Here is an 18,894-nt window from a genome sequence, read left to right on the forward strand (position 1 = left end):
CCTGATGACCAGTTATGCATACAAAGGGTGGGAATATCTAAGGAGAGATAAGACACACAGGAACAGAATCTCAGTAGGTGCAGATCTGTACTGCTCCTTTCAAACTAAAGAAAGTTTTAAGTCATTTTGATGAAAAGTACTAATGAACTACAAAATTATGTTGAACTTCTCAGGGTTTGGAACACGCTTTTAAAAACTCAGCCATTGTTCTGTTGTTCTGCCTGAACAGATTTTCCCTTTGGCCTCAGACTCAGAGACAAGGAAGAGACCAAATTGCCTTTCCATCTAACAGCTCCTTAAAGAGGTGTTGAAACAGGAAACTACATAAATAAGGAAATGAGCTGCAGCTTTTCTCTGCCTCTATTATGCACAAGATTTGGATGAATTCAGGCTTGACAGGTAGTATAAGTCTATTACACCTCAGATGAAGTCTGGTCTCTTTATCTAAAAACTGAAGAATCTTCAGATGAGGTCAGCGCTCTGACAGTATAAGTAGTATTTGCCATCTTTGAAAAAAAAAAAACCAACCACCAAACAACAGAAGAGACAAAGAACACACAGGGGATTGCTATGAGATACCTTCCTCAAGGCATTTTTCTGTAAACATGTTATAACTAGAAGGAAAAAAAAAATAGAGGCCGGACAGTGAAATAATTGCCATGAGACTTGGTTCCAGGACATGCCGAGTGCCTGCACATCAATTCCCAGTGCATACCTTCATCAGTTGTGTAGTAATCACACTATTTCTTTGCCCTATGGTATCCTCCAAAAGGCTCAAATGAAAATCTGTTATTACAGAGTGTCTAGTTCCAAAGGAAGAGTCTGCCCTAATCAGTGCCCAAATTCTGTACAAAAGAAATGCAGAACTGTCTTAAGTACAACTGCAGTACAAAGAGATGTATGTTTCCGTTTCTTAAAATTTACTGACCTTCCAGGTCAGTACTCACAGAATAGCATAGCAAATTCTTCTTTTAAATCTTCTACTTGGTCATTTTGTCAGGTTTCCCCTGATTCAGCTGTGAGTATGGAACTTTTACTCATTACTTCTCATACTTTCCCTGTCAGTTATGACATGTATGTAGGCCTATATCCCAGTCATTTCTTTTGCAACTTAAGCATCCTTTTCCAACGTGAATAATGCTATGCAGCATTCAAAATGTGGGAAGAGAGCTACAGAATAATAGAATAATTGAGCGTAACATGGAATAATGATGTATTCTGTTTTGTTCTGTTACCTTCCCAATCATTCCCACACTTTCTAGTTGCCTTTTCAACTGGTGTTGAGTATTCAAATGTTTTGTATCAAACTTTTTGCAGAAGTCCTAGATTTCTTTAATTTTATATATCTGCATAGATGGAGTTAGCTTCCACCTTCAGTCTCCTCACATCAGAACTGAACTTAGCCTGATGTTTTTTCACCTGCTTATTCCGTATCAGTCTGTTCTTCTGTAGCTCTTCTAATCCATTTTTAATTTTTTGTATTAAATTTTTTTTGAAAACTATATTATCAAGCAAAAGTTTTCATATCACTGTTCACTTCTTTGTGGAGACAGCTTACAAATTTGTTGAGTAGCGCTAGTCCCAGCACAGATCCTAATGGAAGGCGCTGGAAACTTCTTTGAGCTGTAAAACCATTATTCAGCCCACATAAGTTATGGTTGACCAGATCACCCATGTCTTTGACTCCTTCTGAGAACTCAAATATGTGACTGCAAGACATGGCCTCTATATACAAAATATATGGCAATTCTTTCCCAATATGTCATGTTAATTTATATATGTGCTGCTAGAATAGCAGTTATGACCTGTACATAAGGCAAATAACCATCGATTTAGGTCAGACCCACAGCACTTTTTAAAAAATGATTTCATTATTTGTCCCATCCTCAGATAATAGAACAAATTTAAATGTTAAACTATGTATAAGCACTAATAGTTCACATTCCTGAATAAGGCATTACTAAAAAGAAAGCTCAGAACAGAAAATAATCTTACATGGACATATCTACAGTTCCTTTTTTCTCTTACTTGTCATGATAGTCTTACAATGACCATACCTGCCATTTACTTCCATTAAATTACTCATGGAATAAAGCGCTCTTTATCCTGAATAAAGAATCACAACCTTGTCTTTAATAGTGTTCATGTCTACCCAATAAAAGGAGCATTTATGCTCTTGACTCTTTAATAGCAGGAACCCCAAGTACTTTTCTGTGATTTTCTAAGCTTTTTTTTTTTGACCCTATTTATTACCTGGACTTTATTTTTAGAAAAAGGTAAAAAACTGGAGATTTCTGTCTGATATTCAAAGTCAACAGTACTTGCTTGCTCATAGCATCAAGAAGAGAGAATCAAAGAACCTGACAAGACCCAAAATGAAAACTGGAAATTTAACAGAGGGTTGGAGCTGTCAGCTTGTTTTTAATCAGACCTCAACCTTATTGCAGGCCTAATCAGCTGTGGCAGATTGATTAGGGTAGTAAGTTGCATTTTTGTTATATGAGACAGGTTTAGTATTTCCTTAGTTAACATTTGTGCCTTGCAAATTTCTTCCTATGGAAAATAAAACCCATTCACTGCAGCAACTGGAGATTGAGCATGAGTTTGGATGCTGTTACGGCAAGGGCAAGCACGGGGGTCTGATTGCAGTGCATGAGCAAAAGGAAGATCACAACATAACTGCCTCAATTCCCTATTCCTGTCAATCAATACCTCTTTCATGAAAGGTGGCGAACAGCATCATGAGTGAGGACACTAGTGTCTATTACTGCCTGATGAGGTGTAAGACTAATTTACTCAGTAATGTGAATTGGCTGTGGCTGTTAGCAAATAGACCTGCTGAAGAAGAGTATCTTTAACTGAAGCTCATGCAGGGTCCAGTGCATTTACACATGGAACAAAAATAAATTGATTGTACTGTTTATCACTGAAACTCTTCTTGGGTAGAGAGAAATACCACAAAGGTAAATTTACAGTAGCCAACAATTAAGAGATAAGATTGTGAAGCTTTCTTATTCCTGCCTCCACAATTTCTCACAGCACTTGCTTTGCTTTGGAAACATCACATCATAGGCACCGAGCACCACCAAACGTTTTCCATACTCAAAGATATACTTTAATGGTATAAATGATGATCAGGCAACTGTTTCCCATAGAAAGTGAATGGGATTTGGTTCTCTATTTCCTTGTGCACTTTTAAAATATCACATTGAATTTCTGTCCATGAAAATAATGTCACCTAAGACCTTGATTTACCTCTTTCATAAGGCTGAAATCCAAAGAAAGAAAATGTATTTGTGCAAAAGATTCACATTAAAACTCAAATCTCATCAGGTTTATAAAAATCAATGCTTTGGAGCACATACTCTATATATTGTATTGTATGCTTGCTTGTATTACGTGACTCAGCCACAATTCTTTCCAACTTTCTAAATAACAATAAGGAAGTATCTTTCCTTGAATTGTCCAAGTCATTAATTCAGGATAAAGAGTAGTTTTGTTGCACTGGAAATGAGAGGTCTCTATGTGCAGTCAAAAAAACCTGATAAGGCTTGTCACCAAGTTCTTTTTCCATACACTCACCAGTTTTCCAATCTCTATATTCATTGACCATTTTAGTTATGTTAGTGATCTAATCCTCATGTTCTCCAACTACAAGCACCAGACTCACAAGCAGTTCTTTGACGGAGCTAATTTCTTGGAAGTCAAAAAAATCCCATTTAACACAAGGCAGTATTTGCTATTTTATACTGAACAGCACAAACAGCCTGCAGAACAAAACAAGCACGTTTTCCAAGCTCTGGTTTGCAAAGCAGGTAGCAGAGCCTGAAATGGTGATTAGTTCTTTACTGTAACATTAGCTTATATAGAAACTTGTCGTTTAAAACATAAAACAAAACACTCTGTTCTCTCTATAGCTTCTCAGTAACCATGGAGCCATGTGGGAAAAAAAAAACCCAACACCCAAACTCAACACGGACAAGAAAAGCTGTGGGGTTTTTGTGGTCTCTTGTATGACAAGAATTAGTTTTATGACTTCACTAACACATCTTAATGGTCAGTATTATCTTTACATGTTAAACAATAGCTCCTTTTCATTGCCATGGTATATGCATCCCCCTTTTTCACTGTGTTACATTTTTCTTACTCCCTACAGGTTTGCCTTTCCAGAATCAAGCCATTTCTACCATAAGCTGCACAGAAGCAATATCAAAGAAGTTCACAATTTACCATCTCACAAAATGATTTTAGCCAGCAGGATTTTCTGGTGATATTTAGTCCAGTCTAAATATCTTCATTATCTTTACAATATTTAGCTAGGAGGTTTTAATTACCTGCTTGACAAGGACATTTCCTTCCATGATTTATTAGGTGAATAATTAACTTTTAAAGTACATATTATAAGTGCAATTGACTGTATCAGTCGATAGTCTACCATCAATACAAGTATAGGCCATATGATAAAAATCACTGAGCGATTCCTTGGTCTAATAACCTGTGTTCCACGATTTGAAATAACGCAACCCTTCCCAGGGAATAAGGAAAGGAGCAAAGCAGAAAACATCTTCCTCTGTTAAGATTCTATTCATCCAGTTGTGTTAACATTTCATATGCTTAATATTCTGAAATTTTAAAGGACATTCAGAATCCCTTCCACAGTGTTTCCTAAACCATTTTAATCTTCATTGGAGTGAAATTTGACCACATCAAAGTTCCCATGCATCATAATGCTAGTAATTCACACAGTGCAGAGGGGGTTTACACAAGGAGGAGAATGACTTGGATGTCAGTCAATTACTTTTTACAATAATCTGTGTCCTGCATCAAGCATTGCTGTTTAGCTGCTATTGGCCTTCCAGAGATGGTAACAGTTATAATTACTGCTGATCTGTTTGTCAAGTTCTGCATCTGTGTGTGTTTAGCTGCAACTTATGAACCAAGCTAAGAGAGGTGTGTAGAAGCAGGCGTATGGTGAAGGGTAGATAAGAGTAAAGTATGAGAAATGAGTGAAAGTAATCAATAACTGTCATCTGAATATTGATGCCTTTCTACAGTCACAGACGTTTGCCCACTGTGACACAGGTGTGTGCAGTATGTAAGAGGCATGGAAACTGTCTAGTATAAATAAGTCTTTAGCAGCCAATCATGTGGCCATGCAGAAAGATAATTTTGTTGCACACTCAACCTCATCTCACACAATAGACTTTGAGAGGTATATGCATGAAGCTACATTTGACTAAATCCCCAGGGAAACTAGGATTTTGCTAAAAGGAGAATGGCTGTATTTATCTTATACTCTTCCATTTATCAGCTTACAGGCATACAACTCCTGCCAGTAAAAACTACATCTTAGGCTAACAGTAGAAATTTGTGTGTAATCAAAGTCTTTCTTTTCAGAAGAACCTCCTGGGCCTCTTGAATTTTTCTTTGCCATTGACAATATTAACACCTTGAATAGAAATACTGCATGTTCCCATGACAGTCATTAATTATTGTCTGACCTCTAATTCCTTGAGTACAGACCTTTAAAAGTAGTATCTTGATTCTACTCAGTTGCATTAATTTCATGATACAGTAGCAAGTTATGGCATTATTCCTGTGCAATGAAGTCAGGATTTATTTTTTTTTTTTAAAAGGACCCAATGCTTCTGAGAAAGGCAGACAGTTTCAAAATGTGTCTGTGACATTACAAGATCAAAAGTTTTTCACAAACAGCTGGGGCCCACTTCATATTTCTGAAACTCAAAATTGGCTGACCTGTTTGGGGTTTGGTTTTGGTTTTTTGTAGCATTCAAAATCAGCCTTTTCCGCTATGAAATCTATATATAAGCAAACATCTTAAGTGTGAATCTGTTGCTGTGGAAACAGAATAAGGAACTATTGGTGATGGGGCAGACAAATATATTCTCTTTTGTGATGTCCATGTTGGCTTGTAAAAATTTGTTTGAGCAGCATCTTCTCTATCTTAACCACCACACTGGGATCATTTTTCTGTCTTTTACTGAAATGAAGCTGATATCTGATAGAGAACAGAACAAAAGGAATTTGCCTTTTGCCAAGGAGACAAGGTAATACATGAGTTTGCCCGAACATGTCCATGCTATGTATCATATACCCAGGAAGTCATGTTAGACAAGCAGCCCTCCTACAGATAATATCCTTACTGTAAGGTCAGGATTTCTTGTTTTATTGCCATTTGTGCTAGGATATAGTCAAAACAAAAACAAAATCTCCAGTCTTGTAGGCCACTCAGGACAGTTGAGGAAGGGACACCCTGTTTTGCTTTGCCAGGAAAAAGCTTCAATGTCCACAAAAATTGCATGTCCCAAGATTTGAACGTGGGATGTTTTAAAAAAACTAGTTCTAGGTATGGTAAAAACAACTAGATACTTCAGAGATCCATTGGGAATTGTGATTTCAGCAGCTGAGGTTGAAAATCCAAAGGGGATTCCATATGAGACCCAACTGGTTCACTGGCGGTAGTGAAATAAAAAAAAAAAGAAAATATTTTTCAATAGTTTGAGATTTATCTATGACATCTTTATGGTGACAGGAGAGCTATCAAGTCAGGGCTGATCTGCTAGAGCTGGGGGACAGCTGGGGAAGACAGCAAGAGCTGAGGGGATTTTGCAGGTTGCATCAGCAGATCAGTTGGGGACCAAGGATCGCCATCGCAAAGGCTGACATGGGCTCACAGCACTGTGAGGACAATTCACAGTGGATACAAAAGGGACTTCTGCTCACATCTGGAGAGCTGTGGCAAAACAGCATATGCTGATGGGCTAGTCTTAGCTACATCCTAGGACTGAGGTTAATTAACGAAACCTCTCTGACCCCTGTCCACAGGATACCTAGCTCTAATGCTGCTATTAACCACTCAGAGGCAGAAGCAATACATTTCCTGAACAGAAGAGACAGAAATCCAGTGTGAAATGCTGACTTCTGCCTTTAGCAACTGTTGTGAGGTTGCAACTCTTTTCAAGCAAAGCCTAGCACAGTGGATCCTTTCCATTTCGAGAGAAACATCACTGCAGTAGAAGCAACTTTCTCTGGCCTCAATGCAAGAGTCTTTCTGTTCAATCCCAAAGTTATGTGGCACTCAAACGTAAAGTGGCAAGTTATCTTCTGTAGTGAAGCAGATACTAAAAGATGAGGATAAAACATGAAAAAAAAATCATGTGTTGATAATGAGAAGCAATCAAAATGATCTATATATGTACCTGTCCCATCTTCGAAGAGACACTTCAAGCCTATACTGTTGATGCTTATCAGTAAGCACAACGATGTTTTGTACTGACACATTGTACTGAAAGTAACCTTAGGTTTATGCTCACCATCTCAAGTTCCCCCTGTAGTTTAATCTAGAGAAGTTATTTTTACTTATTTATCTGAAAGAGTATACAGCTTTTTCTTTTGAACTACAATACAGAAGCTGGAGTGGCAGAAGGTCCAGCTGATAGATGGCTACTGAGGGACTAACTGTATATCATCCATAGGATCCCACTAAAATAGTACAGATAGGAGAAAGGAAAAAAATAATCAGATTAGGAACAATCAAGCTCATATGATCAACTCAATCCCCATCACTTATTGCAAAACTCAGACGTAACTTGTAAATGGTGACACAGGTACTGAGGCAAAGCACAGACAAATATAAGCAGTTGATGAGGTGTATATAACCATAACGCAACTTAAAGAAGTATAATGATACTTTAAATCATCTCCAACATGGGCATTACTTAATTTTAAAACATAGTTTGGAGGTGCTAAAGCCAGAAAACAGGAAAGAAATCTGTTTAAACCGGGACTAGAATACGGGATTTCTTGACTAGCTCCAAATTCAAGATCCTTTAACAGTACAGACTTAACATTTCAAGAACAGCTGAGGATATCTTGTAGTTTCTGTTCCAGGTTGCCTCAGCCAGAGGCCGAAAGTTGTATGGAGTGGACAAAATCTCCAAGGTCTCTGCATAAGGGTTTTTTCCGCCTGTTGAGAATAGCTACTAAGCTTATTTCAAACATGCTTACGAAGGCAAGTTATGAACACTGGAGAAGCAAGAGCAAGCATGCAGGTACTTGTTTCCCCAGTTGCTACACTGGGTCCAAGTGAGGATCATGAAGGGATTAGCAGCCACAGAACTGCCTGGCAGACGTAGCTTTGCACCCAAATGTAGAAGCTCAAGAACTGTTTTACTTTATTGTGGTTTTCTATTTCACTTAGTTCCTTCATTTCATGTCCTCTCCAGAATGGGAATTATCAAGTTACTAGAAGAAAAGGCAATTTGACTTACTTCCAGCCTGGTGAGACCATAATCTGCCAACTCTTGAGCTAATCCACTGGCACCCTGTACAATTTATTACCATGGTGCTACATGGAGAAGAATTACAGAATGCCAACTGTCATGACTCATTACGCAGCATCAAACTCAGCACAAAAGACTTCCTGCAATGTTCTGAAAGCTAGGAGAGCTAACAGTAACTTAATAAAGCACAGCTCTGTGAGATGTTGCTGTTTACTTAATACACAGTTGTCAGTCACATATGTGCCACTCCAGGCATCCAGTCCCTAAGGAATTGCAGCAGTTTTTCAGAAAGCATTGGCAAGAAGGTCTCATTTTCCCTGTGGGCTCATAATCAGTTGGCAGTCAAGATACCTAATGTCTCTGATCAGCACAAGAATTTCCAGAAAGGCTCATCCAATCCAGTGCTTAGGACTTCTAAAATTAAAAAATGGCCAGAATAGTGTCTCAAAAGAACCTGTCAAATTTCCTTCTTTAGGATCTAAAACAATTGGAGAATTTTAATGCAAATCCCTGGAAACCTGGTATGATCCTCTTGAAAAATCAGGTAACGGATCTACTAGCACAGAAGATAAATTGCTCGATAAAGCATCAGATCAGTTTCATGGCATAGCTTGAAATAAAGCAATCAGACAAACAAATGTTTTAATAAGTGACCAGTGAGAGTCAAGTGCCCCTGTTGGGTGCTGCGTATGAACTTACCTGGAACACTGTATGTAGGAACTTCCCTTTTTTACAGAAAGCATTTCTCTGGACAGACATCCCTTGAAAACATAGCTGTTACACTTTCAGATTTCTCATCTCTGAAACTATATCCGTCACAGGTACTTTCTTCAACTGGCATTAAAGTAAACCAGCAAAACCTGACATTGAAGATCGTGACTACTTATCTCTAGAGGCTGAGAACTTGTTTGTTATGATCTTGGAACCCAAGCATGGGTTTATTTTGTTCCAGCAGAATATTATTATTATGTGGCTCATCGGGATACCTCTTCACAACAGATATAGTGCCTAGCATCTTGCTTACTGACCATACAAAGATAGCCACGCACCATCACAGCAGAAACAGAACCTGGATTTAGGTATGTATTACATCTATGGATGAGGAACAGATTGTGCACATTTGCTTCAGCTTGAGCACATATTTTTGACATTTCCCCAACTGAAATAATTCAGATTAATAAAGACAATATATCTGGGAACAGAATTGGTTTTGGAGCTACTGGAATGTACATTTATTTCCTCTTGAGAAGACAGTTCTCTGAAGCTACTCTGCACTTTGACAGCATGAACTAAGATCATTCAAGCAGTTATCACTGAAAGAAGTGTAAATATACAACAGATGTACCCGCCAACCGTCACTGCACTGCTCATGTAGCAGTGTTTTCCAGGGTTTGTCTGCAGACAGAAACGGGCACTTAACAGTAGTTTTTGTAGTTCTGATTGTATAAGAGGCAAAGTTTGTAGTCAAGTTGTTTTGTTTTGATTTTTTGTCTTGCTAGCTCTTCTGATTTAATAAAAATAAACCACCTTTCAGAAATAAAAGCCATTCTTTAGGCAGAACACCTTTTAAGCAGACCATCCATATATGCCTATTTGCACCCAGACTCTTGGAAGAGTGGGTCAGATATTCACCATCACACTTCAGCTGTTACCACTCACTCTGTGCACTGTTTATTACCTTTATTGTTATTGTTTTCCTCTTGAGGCAGACCCTGATCTTGCCAGACTACTTCACATTGCTTCCTTCCTGCTACACTATCCCTATGGCAAATTGGTCTGTTGACTTTAGTGTGACTGGTGGCCCTGAGTAATCCTTACTTGCCCCAGTCTTTCCAGACACTCCAGTTTCCCTGTACCCTCCCATTTTAATTTTTTTTTTTTGCATTAATTTTAACTGAATTCAGCCAAGCAGCAAGTGATGTACGCTGCTGGAGACCAAAGCCATCTAGTTACCTGCCTGACAAGTGCGGTGCACCTGGGGCAGTGGCAGAGTGCTGCAGTCCCTCCTGGCAGAGGGGACTCACCTCCAGTCAGACTGGGTTCTTGTGTGGCTCATTCAGCCCCTGTTTCTCTCTGCAGCTTGTCAGAACAGGGCCACCAGAAGCCCTGGACCAGTTACAGTAAGCTCCAGCTAGCCATCATTCAAAGAGAAGGTCACTCGCCCCTGACTGTCAGCATTTCTCCATGCTCTGCTACACAGCAGTAATGCACAGAAGCAAGTACCATTAGGGCAATGGAGTCAGTCAAAATTCCTCTGGTATTTCTACCCCTTTAAGACTTAGATTTATTTCTAGAAAAATGACTCCTCATCTTAAATCATTTTTGTATATTTTTAATTGTTATTTTTGGCAAGAAGTAACTTTTTCTATGAAACCTTTTTTTCCCAAAGAATAATTTAGCATGAAATCATTGAATAATTAAGATCTTTATAGGAACTATTATTGGAAACTTTTAAATAAACATTTTTGTGCAGTAACCCTATCATATTCTGCTTCTACCAGAAAGCCACAAATACATGTGAAGAAAATAAAAAGGATTACTTCCATAACAATTTAAATTATTCTCCATTTTTCTTTTTCCTTGTCTTTCAAGTCTTTCAAGACTTGACAAGGCAGTCTTGAAAGATAACTTAAGTAAATCACTTTATAACAAGGCCGCCCTATTCTACCATTACCACCAGTTTCAGCCCATTCCCTTTTCTTGCCTATGCACATACACATTATTTTAAAGCTTGATCACCCTGAGAAGATACTGAAAATAGAAACAGCAGTTTCCTCCAGCCCAGCTGAAAGTAACTGCAAAAAGAAACAAAGATGGAAACATGAGCTTTTAACTTTTGTCATGGCTGTTTATCACACAGTATACCCCCTGCTGATGCATCTCTAAAACATACCATACTTCCTGGTGAAACACTGCTAGCACTGATCCCCTTATTCCTCATGTCTTTCAGACAACATACTGTTTATCCCTTATATTTGCTTTATCACAATAGCATGACAAAGCCCAGTTGTGTTTGGCTCAAGATCTACTGCAGAGCCCAGATCCTGTCTTTCCACTGAGCTACCCCCTCACCTGTGTCCCCTCCCCACCTTGCTCATTTAACAAAAAAATAAAAATCTTTTGAAGTTTCATGGTTTGGTGTTTTTTTTTCTCCAAAGCCCGTTCACACACACACACACACCCCACCACTACTTCTCTTGTAAAATCTGCTTTCCCAAGGGCTTTAGCCCCATTTTTTATTAATTCCTTCTCAGCAGAATTAGAGTTTTCTAATTCTATCCATCTTGACAGGAGGTCACTGGTCTCGGTCTGTCTCTAGCATTCCTCAGCCTCCCTTCCTTTCTCTTAAGGAGCTACTTGTCCTGTGCTTTTGCCACTAACATCAAATCCTTTAGCTTCCTCCATCACCCAGCTTTCTCGAACATAACCGCATTCCCATGAGGACTAAGGGAAGGAGCGAGGCTCACACTGTGTTACTTCTCTGGGTGCTAGCAGCTCTGAAAGGGCTTGCTAATTGCAGCCAGGTGCACATATCTTTCCTTACTCTCCTACCTGTGACAGTGCTGTCACATCTTTTCTCACACACTGCTTGATCCACTGACAAAGCAGTGGCACAGAGCACCTGACAGTCTCACCATCTCCCTGCCCACACAGGGTTTAGCACTGGCTGGTGGACGCTCAGCCGCCAGGCACTGTCTTTAGCCGTGTGAAACCCTGCAAGGCTCCCAGACCTTCTGCCTCCTTACAGGGCTTCCAATAGCTTCACTTAGTCTGCTTAACAAACATTGTCTGTGAAGTGCTTTTGGGAACTGAGAGCTACCTGAGAGTAGAAGTATTTTAAAAGGGCCGTCAAGATAAAGCTATTGGTTTGCAAAGGATAAGCCCTGTGCTATTGCTCAGCTCCATCTTGCTATCTTCCTTGACTGCTCTGCATGAAAGCTATTTAAACTCCACTTAGAAGGTAATACAGTCACACTTACTTTTCAGTGAACACATACCAAAGTCTGTAGTATTAAACTTAATCCAAGCCATCACCTCCTAAAGTGAACATTGTAGGAGAGATTTGGAGATCTCCTCAGACTGAATTCATCATTCCTACTGAAAAGAACTATCTGCCTTTAGCCAGTAAACTGTTTGTGCCCTCCTCTCTCACTAGTTCCTAATTCAGCACCTAAGCCCACAGAAAAGATGTTCTTGTCAAAGTCATGTATTGGCCAAGATAATCTAAACTTTTTTTTCCTGCCTGCAATAGAAGTGGCTCTGAGATCTGTCCCATGGCAGAGCAATTCTTTGGTTAAGCACCACACCATTGAAGGGAACTGCTTTGTTAATGGTCTGATGGACATCTGATGTGCAGAATAAAGATGCTCAACGAATAAAACTGGAAGGCCAGGCAGGAGGGGATGAAAACAAGTGCTGTGGTCTTTGATTGCCCCTAGCAGATAATTCTGCTGTCTAGAGACAAGGGTGTAATTGTGACCCCAGGACCAAATAGACTGATACACTTTACCCAGGAGAACATGCATTAAAGTCAATGGGACATCAGTTCAAGAGGCATAGGAGAAGGTAGAAGAGAATCCGGTCAGGTAGATGATTTTGTTCTGGCTGAGAAAATGAGAGACTTGGATAAGCTGCTGCAGGGGAGGTGAAAAAAGAAACTTGTGTAAAGTCAACACAGCAGGAAAACTGGATAACACCCAGTTACAGTACAGGAGGAAAAAGGCACTGAATCATACCAGCAAGTAGAATACTCAGACCTAAAGCAATGCTTTTTGCCACACTACGTATTTAGAAGATGAATTTCTCTACCTCAAGATATCATGAAGGCCTTGTACTTGGCAAGTTTGTGGGAAGGAGTGGAGCCCTACGTACAAGGAACTCCTACAGAGTTCCATTCAGATACAGAGTTCCACATCTATATAGACTTACAATATTAGTATGTATAGATTCATAACATCCATAAACATTTTTACATACATATATTTGTTAACATGAATTCTGGAAGGATTTAAGGCTTCATCCCTCAGGAAATCAACTAACCACTCATTTAGAAGAAAAGATATTTTCTAACTGCCTCAGCTATTTTATCCTATTTTCCCTCCCAATAAAATGCATTAAGGAGTATTTTTAACATGTTGAGTTTTCACTCAATAACTGGAAGAACTCCAGAAGTAAAAGGTACCTAAATTTTATATATATGAGGGCAGGGGAGTGGAGAAGTCTGAATTTCTCTTTTAAAGAAATTCTACACGAGTTCTTCACTTATAAAGCTGCTTCCCATTGAGTAAAAAGGTAAGGTTTTCATCAGAGCTATTCACAGTCCTCAAGGCCTAACTAAACTTCCTGACATAGAAATGTGAAATTTCACCATTATCTCAGAAGAATAAGAACTTAACATTCAAATAAAACAATGTAAAACAAATCAACTGTAACAGTGAAGAACAACCTGTATACTTACCTGACCCCTCATTTATCATCATATTGGTAAGGTAAAGTGGCATGGACAGTGAAGACACAAACCCCCCAGCAGCTCAATTAAGTGAAGATATTTCAAATAATTGAAAATCTGTTCTGAACATGTTCTGTGGAAAAACCCTAAAGAATAAAACAAAGCTGCTAATGTTTTTATAATCTTTCTGATCCATTTTATCATGTCTAGTAGAAACAAGTTTTTGTTTTACACTGCCACTAAGACAGAGGAAAAAAAATGATACAGAGAACATAGAGTGGCAGACCCTCACAAGATTTATAAGTGTTTCCTCTAAGAGATGTTGGAACTAGCCACAGATATTTTTAACCAAGTTCATTTAAATCATCTTTGGTCCCATTTAAGTTACAAAACCACACAGTATAGGCATTAAACCCATACATGGAGAAATTTTCGGGTCCTAGGGACAAGTATTTAAACAGGCAGAGGTGTTTACTCAGAACCAAATGCCAAACATTAAGTAGTCCATCTCTAACTGGTATGTGTCCACAGAAGAAATGTTAAAAATCTGCTGTTGGATATTGCATGAGAGAGAGTATTATGTTCATTTTGCATATTATCTCCTACACAGAACAATAAAGCAGCGTCAGCTGGTTTTGCCTGTGCCCTACCAGTTCTGCATAGAAATTATGGACTTTTTTTACCCTGTCACATCACCAGCCTCCCTTACCACCAAAACCACACCACAGTTTTTGTCAGTAGTCAGAATTTCAAGTTCCTTCCCCCTTCTTCCTCCCCAAGATAATGTAAGTAGAATTTTTCCAAATCTCTTTTCAAATGAGCTACTTTGTTCATTTGAAAAGGAACAGTCTTGTAATGGAATAATCAGGGACTGTATTTTGCATAACAATGGCCTCTCTCAATATGCAAAACATGCACAAAAGATTAGTTGCTAGAAGCACCAGTACCTGCTATACTACTGTGTACACACAACTACTTTTTCCCTCCAGCTGCCAATGTAGCCCTCATCCTGATACACTTAGTCAAACCCTAAACCAGTAAATTACATAGTATTCATAGTACCTGGCAGAGACTGATGTGTCAGTGGCAACTGACAAAATGCATAAGACACCAGTAATGTGTAATTTGTCATTAATGGACCCAGCTTGATAGCATTCATGGCCAGTTTAAGAAACTTAACTCAGAACAAATTCATTCAAACGAAGGTGGCAATCAAGGAAGTCAATCTCTCTAGTGCTAAGTGAAGAATAAAAAAGATGATTTAAATATGAATTCCTACGAGAATATAGGTTTGGCATGGAACACTCAGCTCTGGAGAACAAAAACCTATTTATCCACTGAAAAGTATTATACTGGGAGAGGCAGTTTCTTCAAAACTGCATTTATTTGATGTGTCCCTGCAATGAACTGGAGAAAATATTTTCAGAACGGAGGTAATCTCATTGTTTTTACCCTGACAACACTGTTTAAAAAAATGCAGTTACTAACTCCTGTCATGATAATTGGTACCTTAGGTGCCCCACCCTTAAGAAAAATAGCATAATAATACATACCATGCAGGATTATAAACAGAAATATCTCAGGTCTGAGATATGCTTAGATATTACCCCAATGAGGTACCTGGAACAGAAATGCTTGTTTCTGTGTTTCACACTTAAGGACACATTTATAACCCTGACAAGACTGTAGATCACTGACACTGTTGGACCTATTCCCACAGAGAAAAGGAGTATTTTACCAAAAGGTATTTCAGATTAAGATCATATGGTACCAGCAAGCCACCCAGCACTGCTAAATTCCTTCCTTTAAAAGTATTAATATGTTTTAACTGATATACATGTATTTCCCTCCAAACACCACTATGCATTTTTGGGATGATTCAAAGACAGAGAACTAGATTATTTCTGATGTATTTTGTCACTTTTATACATCAATAGATTACAAAAAGGCTGTCTCTGACTAGTGAAAAGAGCCATCCAGCTACATAAACATCCCATTCCTGGGTCTTCTTCCTGGTAGCAAATCATACCTTATTGGTTGTGTAGAATAGTGGTAATATTGAAAATGAAACACATTTGCAGAGTCTAAGATGAATGGCTAAGCAGCCATTCATTTTACACAGGGGAATAGCAAAAGAGAGGTGCAGTAGGGCTCAGGAAGTTTGCCCAGAGGTGAAGAAATACCCCCACATCTGAATTACTGTCAAAAACTGTGCATCTGTTCTGGAGGCACAAGTTGCCTGTCTGCTTTAGGTCAAAGACATGAGGCAGAAAAATGACAATAGCTCATCTGCAAAGAGCAGTTCCTAAGTTACGTTGTTGCAGGCTGATGTTGAGTGTAATTAAAACAAACCTCCTAATTCACACTTCATGGCTAGCAGATGCATATGCTGGCTACATGGATGCCTAAATCTGGAAAACAGTGTTGAATTTATTCACAAGGAACCCACTGGTGTAATGCTTCTTGAAGAAGCACTAGTAAAGAGCAGAAGGGAGGAAATGGGAAACAATCTTCAGTTTAAACAGTAAGCAATACAAGGCTTCAAATAGTGAGATTATTTTTTCAATAGCTGACATAATTAATGCTAAGCACAATAGAAATGAGGATAGAGTTAATACACAATTTTGTATTGCTTGAGATGTTATAAATAAGGTACTGATCTATAACTATTCCACTATCTATGAAAAAGTTTGTTCACTCCCTTGCCTCATGAATTCTCAACTCATCTCTTGGTTCATCTGCAAATACCTACCTGCAATTCACAGTTTACTTTTCACTTCAATGTCTTGTTAATCACTCAGGCAACAGAGCTACCAAATATCCAGCAAGTGAAGTGAAATATCTAGCAGGCAAAAAGAGTCCAAAAATATTCATCAAAAGATTCTGTAGATAAACATCTATATGTAAGCCCTCTGTCAATGTAGTGACAGAACCAGTGGCAGATTGGGAAATTTGGCTAAGTAAAAACAGGAATTCACCTGCAGGAAACAGCATTTAAAAGTAGTAGTTCAACGAATTGTGCTCCGTAGGGCAATGGTGGATGTACTAAATGACTAATCCTGTCTCCTGGCTTAATCCTCCTAAACCATTTTCCTCTATTTCCTCTGGTCATCCATCCCAAAGATGACAGTGAACATGCTTTCCCATATTGAAAACTGAATAGTTTATGCCTGTGACCTACTTGAAAAAGTTTATATTTAACATGTATGAAATGCTACTCTTTAAGGATTACGTTTGAATTCTAGTGTCTAGTTGTATAAAATTGAAATCACACAAAATTTCTCTTGACTGTTAGTTACCCTCAGGATTACATTTCAAGGTCTTACTGTGAAGGCTGTAAGGGACTGGGAAGCAGGATTTCCCAGTCCTGTTCCTGACTATCAGCATTTTAGTCCATAACCTTGTGCAATTTCCCTAACTTTTGTAAACCCTACATCTCCTCCTGAAAATGAGTAAAATAATTGGGGAAAAAAAGGAAGAAAAAAGAAAAGATAAGTTTAGTGATACTTAGAAGCCACTTTCAGATCCTCCAGTGGAAAGGTTCTACTGTACATTTGTACAACAACAACAACAAAAAAAAATGCAGCGCAACTAGACCAAAAGGTTCCGAGTCATGCAGTGATTCAGTAGAAATTAAGAGAAAAATCTCTTAGCCTGAAGGAATAAGGTATTGCCGAGTATGGAGCAGGGGGTGTTGAGGGAACAGTGGGCATGTTTAGACCATGCCCCTCACCACAGCTTCCTGTTCTGTAGTCCAGCTTCAGCCCCGAGCTGCCAGAGCCAGCTGACATCTTACTGACAAGGACATAGACTTGCCAGGTGCTACCCCTTCTCCAAGCTATCTTTAGCCATGTCTTAAAAGGTATCTTCAGCTGAATCGATACTACTGGTTTTGTAATTACACAGGCAACCTCAGCTTCCACTTAAGAACAAAACCATGGAAGAAGTATTTCCCTCGCAACAAAAAGATTAGGTATTCAACCCCTTGGAAACAAGAACAACAAAAGAAAGTGAACCCAGTTAAACTGTTTATTTGGGAGGGATAGCTGGAAAGGAATTCAATCTTCTGAGCCCAAACCATTTTGATGCTAATTATGTAAACTTGTAGAAACTGCTCAGAAGATTGGGGTGAAGGACAGGAGTCCAGGGCACATCCTGATGCAAAAAAAGAGCTAAAGGTGGTGTTTCTGTGGAATGCAAAAATGGATCTGTACCAAGGAATAAGTTGGAGCAGAGAGTTTGGCACTAAGAACAGGAAACTTTACGGAGGGTGATAAATTCTGTTCTTTTACTTTGTCCTTGATTAAGTCTGAGGTTTAATGCATAAAAAAGGAAGCAGCAGTTTCCCTTTTAATCTATTTTCTTCCTTGATCCTTCCATGTTCCATCTGACTAAATACTATATGAAAATAATTAGTACAGTAGCTTCATCTGAAGAAATAATTCAAGTTTTCGAAAGATTTAGGAAAAATATTGTCACCAGAAACCTTGTAAGCTGTTTTGGTAGCAGCAGCCATTAAGAATGCAGTAGAAAATGTGGCATGAGACCACTTTCCCTCTCAAAAGTTTGTGTAACCTAAAAGGTGGAAAAAACCCCAACCCAACACTGTTCTACTACAACAGCTAACAGAAATGCAGCTACCTTTTGCCAGTGGAGCAGTATGAAACCCATGTGTAAGCACTGCATACGTAGTGCCTTTACAAAGTTTTGCCTTCTAATGTCTTTTTTGTCTTCCTTACATTATTATAACATCCAAGCTTTTAATCCTTTGGAATGATAGTTCTACATTTTCTCAGAATGAGAAAATTAGCATTACCTTTCTAAATATTCCTGTGCTTAAGATCACATACATTTTCTTGCAATGCTGAAAATTCCAGTTTCAATGACCAGCAGTCTGTGCCTGTTTACCATGCCTTTCCATGCATACTGCAGTTTTCTGACTGAAATTGCAGGGGGGAAGACTATACCATAAATTAGCCTTTCAGCTATAAGGCAAATGTTTTGTTCTTGCTTCTAGGAAAAGCAACAACAATAAGAATATGGACTTCCTGCAGGTAACCCCAACTCCTCAGCAGGGAAAACATGGTTTTCAAAGACGACGAGAGAAAGTGGGAGGGCAGGCAAAAGCAAAAAAAAAATAAT

The sequence above is a fragment of the Falco peregrinus genome, chromosome 11 (assembly GCF_023634155.1).
Source record: "Falco peregrinus isolate bFalPer1 chromosome 11, bFalPer1.pri, whole genome shotgun sequence".
NCBI classification, from domain to species: domain Eukaryota; kingdom Metazoa; phylum Chordata; class Aves; order Falconiformes; family Falconidae; genus Falco; species Falco peregrinus.